This window comes from Papio anubis, chromosome 8 (assembly GCF_008728515.1).
Source record: "Papio anubis isolate 15944 chromosome 8, Panubis1.0, whole genome shotgun sequence".
Taxonomy (NCBI): Eukaryota; Metazoa; Chordata; class Mammalia; order Primates; family Cercopithecidae; genus Papio; species Papio anubis.
This window is the reverse complement of record NC_044983.1, coordinates 17,864,770-17,874,301: the sequence shown is the minus strand read 5'-3', so window position 1 is coordinate 17,874,301 and position 9,532 is coordinate 17,864,770. Positions and strand designations below refer to the sequence as shown.

Genomic DNA, 9,532 nt, shown 5'->3' with positions numbered 1-9,532 from the left:
AGGGAGGCATTACTGGCGTCATCTGGTTTGAAGGCCAAACTCCTCCCCAGTGGGACAGGTTTGTGGCTATATACAGTGAATCCCCTCTGTGCAACAGGAAAGGAAATACTCTTGTTTCTGAAATTGGCAAAGCTTGTTTCCTGCATCATCACCTTTGCCTATGTCTTTTTCTTTTCTTGGTGGATAACCCACTTGTTGCTTTTCTTTAGACATTTCTTATTTTTGGACCTATTGATTCTGACTGTACTCGCCCTTCCCCTCCTCAGGCTATTTTCCCTGTTCAGTGTTAATATTCTATACAGTAGCTCTTCTAATATCCTTGAGTGTACCTTTATGCATCTTATTTCTACTGTTGGTACTAAAGATTCTTATAATAATGTGTGTTGTTGAAACATATTCTCTTATTAATGGAGCCTTTATCATAGTGTGTGATTATCATAGTGAAAGGGCACAGAGTAAGGTATGAAAGAGGGACGGGATTTTGTAGATATTGACTTAAATGATAAATACCTACTTTTTAAAAAGACGCTAAAAATTCTTGGGGAGAAACAACAGTAATAATTTAAATAACCTATCCATCAGAATTCAAAAATTAAAGGTGGAGTAAAGGTTAGAAGGCCTTACTCAAAAATACTGAGTTTTGAGTTCTCAAAGGGAAACTATTTGAAAACCAGTTTTCCAATTCATAAATAAAGGCCTGGGTGAGCTAGATATGCACATTGGTGAATTAGTGTAATTACTGTAGATAAAAGACACCTTTTTCAGCAGATCTGTGTTTAGATATCTGGATTTTATGTCAGGCAGATGTAGACCAGATCTAGATTAATCTCTGCTGCCCCACTCATTTTGTTTTCTGTACTAGTTCCCTCTGTAACTCTTTTGTTCTCATCTATAGATTGGAGAAGTGACGATGCGGAGTGGACAGAAGTAGAATGGAAAAGTCAACCTGTGAAGCACCTGATGTATCAAATGACTTTTTTTTTTTTTTTTTTTTTCTGGGATGGAATCTTGCTCTGTTGCCTAGCCTGGAATGATCTTGGTTCACTGCAACCTCTGCCTCCCGGGTTCAAGTGATTCTCCTGCCTCAGCCTCCCGACTAGCTGGGATTACAGGCACATGCCACCACGCCTGGCTAATTTTTGTATTTTTGGTAGAGACAGGGTTTCAACACGTTGGCCAGGCTGTTCTCGAACTCCTGACTTCAGGTGATCCACCTGCCTCAGCCTCCCAAAGTGCTGAGATTACAGGCATGAGCCACTGCGCCTGGCCTGTACTAGATGACTTCTATATGAGATCTCAGTTATGCAGTTGAAAGCGTTACACCAGAGAGCTGTGCCTGTTGTGCCATTTGGAGAAGAAAGCTCAGCAATGGTGCAATGAGAGGGACACATGGCAATGGTGCAATGAGAGGGACACATGTTCCCCCTTTAGTCCTCCTCTTGGACTGGTCTGGAGAGAAACAAAATGAACAACGGAGAGTGTAAATTTGAAAATAGTAGGAAACAACTCACTTATTTTGATGTGTGTATTTAAAGGCATTAATTCAAAACATCCAGAAGAAGTTAAAAGCATCCCCTTTGCAGTCAGCAAATAGTCACAAAGCCCCCACTATGTTTGAGTTATGCTTGTGGAATGAGGTCTTGAACATGTGTGACCTTTTTTTTTTTTTCCCCCCTAGAAAAGCAAAGTTGACCTCTCCAGGTCAAACGTTTATTTCACTCATTTAAAATAAAAATTCATTTAGAAATATATTTCATATTTTCCATGTTCCTTAAGTAGACTATATGGAATATAATTAGATCCCGCCTTAATGATTTGCCACCCACAATAGTACTGTCTGGCCTGTATTTATGCTTGGGTACAACAAGCCTCTTCCATCTCATGAGCAATCTCTATAACTACACAGCACATTTGCCGTCATCTAAGAAATCAGATAACCCTGATAATTAGAACTGTATTTAAAGTCAGAGTCAACATGACATGAGTATGTCTCTTTGAAAGTAATGTAACTGAGTTTTAATGAATGAGTTTCACAACTGCTCTCTCAGCTACTGAGTGGCTCTGGGTCAAAGTTCTCAAGGACCCTGGTGAGGCTGAGAAGTCTAACCTTGAACTGTGTGAAATATTTCTGTACTTAAAACTTAATACCTATTCAAATATATTTAAAACAAGTTATTAAATATATTAAACATATTGTATGTGTCTTGCATTTTATAAATGTAAAAGTTTGCCACTTTATGTATTGTTTTTGAATATATTTTTATATGGGCTGCCATATAAACATGATGCCACGATGTTTTAAAATAAAAAATAAAAATATATTTTATTCCATTTTTTCCCCAAGGGGATAAAAGCACTCTGACATCATGACTTGACTTATTTCCACAACTTTCTATATATTTCCTTACTATTATCACATTATCAGCACCATATTAAGGTACACTTATAATGTCCTTGTAAATTAAAATAACATATTTTGATTCTCAAATCTTGGTTATGAAAAATGTTTAAGCACATATCTAAAGCTAAACTCCATGTAGAAAACTTTTCTTTTCTTTTCTTTTTCTCACGACAGAGTCTTGCCCTATTGCCCAGGCTGGAGTGCAGTGATGTGATCTCAGTTCACTGCAACCTCCCCTTCCAGGATCCAAGCAATTCTCATGCCTCAGCCTCCTGAGTAGCTGGAACTACAAGTGCCTGCCACCATGCTTGGCTAATTTTTGTGTTTTTAAAGTAGAGACAGGATTTCATCATGTTGGCCAGGCTGGTCTCAAACTACTGACCTCAAGTGATCTGCCAGCCTCGGTCTCCCAAAATGGGATTACCGGTGTGAGCTACCATGCCCTGCCTTTTTTTTTTTTTTTTTTGTAGTAATTATTATTATTGTTATTTTAAAGAGTCTCTCTCTGTTGCTCAGACTAGAGTACAGTGGTGTGATCTTGGCTCACTTTGGCTTTGGCATCCTGGGCTCAAGCGATCTTCCCTTCTCGGCCTCCCATGTAGCTGGGACTATGGCACGTGCCACCATACCTGGCTAAATTTAAAAAAAAAATTGTTTTGTAGGGACGGGGGTTTCACTATGTTGCCTAGGCTGGTCTCAAACTCCTTGCCTCAAGCAATTTTCCAGCCTTAGCCTCCCAAAGTGCTGGGATTACAGGCTCGAGCCACCATGCCTGGCCATAAGTCTTAAAAATTGGTTTTTACACGTAGGTTTCGTGTTTAACCTGGTTATTCTTCTCAGTCTTTGAGGTGTAAGGAACCCATCCTTCTATTAGGTTCACTGACTTAATTCTGCTAGGCATTATTAGGGCACTGGGGCTGCAGAGATGAGTTGGCCATTCTTTTACCTAATACTCTGCTGCCTTTTCTAATGACGGACAGTAAGTACCACCAGTACTGCTTGATAATAGTGGCTCCCAAAGGGATAATCCAAAGGCTGTTACATATCTACTTGCTCTTTTTTTTTTTTCCAGAAAAAAAATGTGTCTTTTCTCACATTTTGTTACTTAGTTTCATAGTTTTATCACCTTTTCCGTTCTCTTATCATTTCATATATTAACTGTTGTCAGAATATATGAGGGCACCAAACCCTTAGCTAGAACTGGCTTTGTGAATTGATATTTATTGATACATACTGATATGACACATATTGTTATGTACATTGCTATGCTTTTGTCTTACTATCCAAATGGAAAAAAGTTGGAAATGGTAACAAGGTACTGTTATAAGTTATAAGCCCCTAAAAAAAGTAATCAACCCTGAAGTGAGCGCCTTCTTTTTTTTTAATTTGAGATGGAGTCTCATTCTGTCGCCCAGGCTGGAGTGCAGTGGCGCCATCCTCGCTCACTGCAACATCCGCCTCTCAGGTTCAAGTGATTCTACTGCCTCAGCCTCCTGAGTAGCTGGGATTACAGGCATGCGCCACCGCACCTGGCTAATTTTTATATTTTTAGTAGAGACAGGGTTTCACATGTTGGCCAGGCTGGTCTCGAACTCCTGACCTCAGGTGATCCACCTGCCTTGGTCTCCCAAAGTGCTGGGATTACAGGCATGAGCCACCGCGCCTGGCCTCTACCTCTTTCTTTTAGATAACAGCTATAGAACCAATTGCAGCAACAAGGGTGCCTTCTCCACCCTCCCCAAGCCCGTCCACATAGTCTAGAACCTGAGTCCAACCGTGTGCGTCTGTGCTGGGCCATGGCAGCTCCTGCTCAAGTCCTCTGGGCTGTCTTCCAGACCAGATTCCATGCTGAAACTGTATTTTATAATTCTGGAGATATCACTGAGCAGAAGGACGGGAGATGCTTCAGGAGAGGAAAGAAAATCAATGCTTTGACAACACACCAGCCAATATGGGGAGGTGTGGGAATGCTTCGGTGGCAGTGAGAAGGCTCTGAAGAGGTTACTTGGTTACCCACGGAGTGCTTGACAGTGAACATTCTAACCTTTACACAACTCATAACCAACTCCAGCCTCCATGTGCTGCCCTCCGTCTGCAAAGCAGGGATTGTCATGATTTGCCTTAAGAGGGTGTTGTGTGATAACATGGGAAGGAGGCTTGGCCAATGGCTTGTACCTATGTATATGTGTACGTATGCTGTGTTAACTATTATCTCTATTATGCAGCATTTTGGGGCATAGCAGAATACACATATTTTTCATTCATTTGGAAAACACCCACTTCTTCCCGGTTTCCCAAGTCTCAATTGAATTGCAGTGGGGATATATTAGGTCACGAGGGTGAAGAGTTCACTCAGGAGTGTGGGGTGGGGACAGGTCCACCTGGGGAGTCCGGGTAGGAAGCAAAGCTTGCTTCAGGGATGCTTCCTGCAGGTAAGCAGGAGCATAATGGAAACTGAGCTACTTCAAGACTGTGCCTATAGCCTCCGGACTGCCTACCCTGTGCCCACATAAAGTCTGGTGCGCTGGAATCTCCCAGATGGAGACTTCGAGCCACGCAGTAGAAGGAGCCATGGCTAGGCAGTAGAAGGAGCACTGCCTCAGGAGTCATAGGACTGGTTCCCAGCTCTGGTTCTGCCGTGGCTCAGCCCTGGGGCCTCTGCAACTTGCTTAACCGCATCTGCAGGTGATGACCTCTTCCAGTCTAACACTGACTCCTCCCGAGTCCCCCTCAATTACAGTGAAAATTGGCGATCGTTTCCCAACTCTCTCTCCCACAGAGACGCGCTGGAGCACTTACAGGTAAAAGGCGACCTGTGGCCCTGGAGGTTGTGTGCTTGTGTGTGTGAGAGGTGGCGGTGGATCTTTCATTACCCAGCACTCCGTGTACTTGCCTTTTAGCCCTTCCTCTCCCGCTTCTCTCCTGGCCTCCCAGTGGCCGTCAGGGGTCCCTGCAGACATCGCTTACCCACAGTGGTGGGGTGTGAGAGTTAACAGGGGTTCCTGACCTTCGCTGTAAGTAGAAGCTCTCGAGGGACGGCGTTATAGCTGACCAAGAAGAGACCGTGACTAAAGGCATGAATTCCCTGAAGTGCGATTTACAAAGTTTTTGCGTGGAAGTCGGCGCTCGGCTGGGAGGGCAGCCAAGGGAACAGAGCGGGTGGAGCGGGGGAATGGGGAACTCTGTCCTGCAAGAGTAAGGACCCCGTGGAGACTGGACACTTCTCTCCTGCAACTCGGGCCACGACACAGTGTCCTAGTCTCTAAACTTCTCCGGCTCTCGGTGACCAGTCACGTGTAAACCGCCCCTGGTGTCCAAGCGCGGCCCCTTCCGAGAGTGACAGCCTTCGGCCAGGTCGCCCAGCTCCGACGGGGCGTGGGGACGCACTGCAGAGGGGCCGTGGGGGACGCGGGTGCCCGCGGCTAAGCGCGACCCCAGCCCGGCCTTGGCCGCCCCCGCCGGACCCACCCCGCCGCGGGGCGCCGGGCTTGGCCGTGGCTGCTCCCGCCCGAGCGGCCGCCGCCGCCGCCGCTGCTGCTCCCCGCCCCCGGGGTCCCTGGAGGCTCCGCGGCTGCCGGAGCTGGAGGTGGAGCCGAGTCCGCCGCGGCCGCGCAGGAGGGAAAGTTCAGCGACGGCGGCAGCGGCCGGAGCCGGGCCGGGCAGTCAGCAGGGCGCCTCGGGTGAGTCGGGTCCCCTCCCGGGCCAGCTGGGAGCGGTGCGCCGCGCGGGGGCGTCAGTGGCGCCGGCAGATCCCCATAGCCCCGCGCGCCTCCCTCGCGCCCGCCCAGCCCGCGACCTCAGGGTGGCTCGTGCAGCTGCGGAGGACGGTGCTGCGCCTGGCCTCCCTCCGCCGCTGCCAGCCGGGGGCCCAGGGCACTGGCAGGGGCCGGGGAGCGGTTCGGCAGGCCGAGGGCGCGGCGCCTCCAGGTGGGCGCGCGGGGACGCGGAGGGGGATTCCAGGGAGGGTCCGGGGTTGCTGCGCTCCCGAGGTCGGTTTGGCTTCACTAGCCTTTCTCGTGGCCTTCCGCTGTCTGATTACTTTCTGCAAAACCCACTGAAAAGTAGCCTTTCCACGTGCCGCGCGATGACTGCTGTTATTGTATTATTGCGGCTGGGATGGAGAGGGTGGAGGGGGCGTGACGAGGGTGGCCGGTGGGCAGCGCGCTCGCCTGCCCTGGACCGCGCTCGTGGGGGATGTGGCTGAGGGTCACCGCTGTCCGAATATGCTCATGGGACCGTGCGATTGGTGGGGCAGAAGCTGTGCGAGGGCATGATCTTGGGGTGGGGTGGGGGTTGGAAGGGCAAGGAGGAGAGGAAAGCTGTAGGAAGCGGAGGTAAAGTTGTTTGTTTCCATCACGCTTCCTGCACCTGCACTGCTGTCAGAGATTTTGAAGTTATCTTTTCATCGATGAGCAAAGAATGGTGAGAAAGGAAGAGATGTTGACAGCACTGTGCCTGCCAAAACAGTGAGCCTCGGGAAATACTCATAAATGAAATACTAATAAAAAGGATAGAGTGGTTAAATTTCACAAACTCCACTTTTATTCTGATTTCAAAGCCTTGGCACAGTTTTTACTTAATGTCATTAGATACGTCTAGATAATATAGATAATGAACTGTAAAGATAATGAACTGTTCTTTCACGGGGTTTTGTTTTTTTTTTAAACTAGAAATTTAAATTTAATTCTGTAGGATTTCTTGGATTTTGTCGACATTGTTCCTACAAGAAAGTCAAATTACCTTGGTGTTACTTGCAACAGTGAGCATTAATAAGCCTGTGCAGTGCTGAAATGTTGCTAATTGGAGGGAGAAAGGTCCTTCAAACTTGGAAATAGACGCAGAAAGGCAAGATGAATTTTTATGTAAGCCTTAGGCATAAAAGGCAACTTGAACACGTTTTGTGATAGTGCATAATACCCAGGGGACTAGGTACTGGGTTCCAAGAAGATGGTCAATTCCTAGAAAGCAAGAGATGGGCCATACCCATTGTAAGATCACCTTACATATTTCATGATTCGTCTGCCTTGAGCTACCACACCATATGAACTCCATATAATACAATATCGAAATACTTTAATCCTGTTCATCTTTGTGTGCTAAAATCTGATATGTCTATTTGTAAAATGTATTAGTGGGTTTTAAAGCAGAATCTCCAACGTTTGGATTCATCTGTCTACATTACAGTGCAGTAAGCTTGTGCTTTGGTGTTCCAGAGACCTGAGCTCCAGGCGGCTTCTTCCACTTATTAACTGTATGACCTTGGGCAAGTTACTTACCCTTTCCCGGCCTTGGTGTCCTAATTTGTAAAATGCCAATAATACTCCTCACCTTATAGTGATGTTTAGCAGGAGGAAATTACGTTTGGAAACTTAGCCTAGTGCCCGGAGTACACAGTATGCACTTCATAAATGTTGTCTTTTAGGTTTTTTTTTTTTTTTTGTCTTTCTTTACAATTAGGGATCCCCAACTCCAGCATGTTTCAACATTTAAAAAAATTGTAAAAATTCCTTCTTTGTAACCCTACTTTCCATTCATGTATCCATTGACTATTTATTGAAGAATCTCAGGTGCTGCCTAGAATGGGTGCTGAAAATAAGGAGCTGAAACTTTGGGGCAATACTTCAGCTTTTTCTTGTATCTTCCTAAGAATCCATCATAAGTTCATATGATGATGAATCGTACTTACCAATCTTCATATTGCCCTAGCTCTGTTCTTAATGCCATGTTATTACATTAATGCCATGTTATTACATTAAAAAGAAATAACTGTGAGATCTGCAAGGGTCCTCATCTTTCCTATTTCCTCAATGTCTAACGCAGTGCCTGGCAGGGCATAAGGACTCAATAAAGATTTGTTGATTTAAAATGCAGAATGTAATGAAGTTATTCTTCGGGTCACATCCATCTTTTAATAATTCCTGATGAAAGGACCTTGAGATTTTAAATCACAGCCCTACTATATATTAGGGCTAATAGAGGTTATTACGGAGGCAAAGCTAAGGTAGACTTTATTACCTATTGATTTTGCACTCATGATGAAGCAGTCTTATAAAACCTGTAAAACCGGGTTGGAGAGTAACTTCGCCACTAGGGGCCTCTTCAGCATAGTGTATCACCCCAGGCTGTCATTTATTACCGTTATCCTGTCCTTTAAGGTAGCCAAGAAATTTAACTTCCTGGGTTCATGACATGGAATATTTTAGTAGAAAAAAGGCAACCTTGTGTCAAAAGCATTAGCCAAAGGCCTAAAAATAAATGGAAGTGGTCTTAAATGATGGATTTGGTGCTATTTTTGAATAACTTTAGAGTTAAGGACTTAAAAGAGATGTAAGAATTTGGATTTGTATTTTATATATCCTAATTTTCAAACTTATGATTTTTTAAAACATTGAAAAAATATATATGATTTTCATCTAGTATTTCAGCGGTTTTCTTTGTATGTCTTTGGTACAGCTTATTTTTATCTTTTAATGTGTTTAAAAATGTTTATTTCCTAAATAGGTATTTGTAGCAGTCACAGCAATCTAAGTTGTTTTTCAAGGAATTTTATCTGGCTAGCAGAAACTTCTCGTTATCTTTACTTTTTTAAAAAATGGCTCACATCTGTAATCCCAGCACTTTGGGAGGCTGAGGTGGGCGGATCCCTTGAGGTCAGGAGTTCGAGACCAGCCAGGCCAACAGGGCGAAACCCCACCTCTACTAAAAATACAAAAATTAGCTGGGCGTGGTGGCACGTGCCTGTAATCGTAGCTGCTCGGGAGGCCGAGGCAGGAGAATTACTTGAACCCGGGAGGTGGAGGTTGCAGTGAGCCTAGATCACACCAGTGCCCTCCAGCCTGGGCAGCAGAGTGAGACTCAAAAAAAAAAAAAAAAATTGGAGCCACATTAAATATCACCTTCAAAAAATGTTTTGTCGCATTCCAAGATGCATCACTGAAAGGCACCTTTCTTCTGTGTGTTTTTGAAAAGACCTCTTATTTCTAAATTCTACTGTGAATGAAGTTAGTCAAGCTTGAGAATATTTTTTGAACAACTCAAAGGTGTTTTTATTTATTTGTGTTTTTATTTCTCAGATATAATTTGCTATTTGGTAGAAAAATTACTGACAGTGTATATAAACAAACGTTATTA

At 44.7% G+C, this 9,532-nt stretch overlaps 1 protein-coding gene across 2 annotated transcripts in view; it reads left to right on the top strand.

The window, feature by feature from the left end:
* Positions 1-5,965: 5,965 nt before the first annotated feature.
* CSGALNACT1 (chondroitin sulfate N-acetylgalactosaminyltransferase 1) overlaps positions 5,966-9,532 on the top strand; it is a 360,793-nt gene continuing 357,226 nt past the window's right edge. The window contains exon 1 of one of the 2 annotated variants that reach the window (XM_017961823.2): positions 5,966-6,081. The gene's annotated coding sequence lies outside the window, so the exon portion shown is untranslated. Of the gene's footprint in view, positions 6,082-6,183; positions 6,329-9,532 lie in introns of those variants that run through there. The other variant, XM_017961828.3, reaches the window with a different exon arrangement.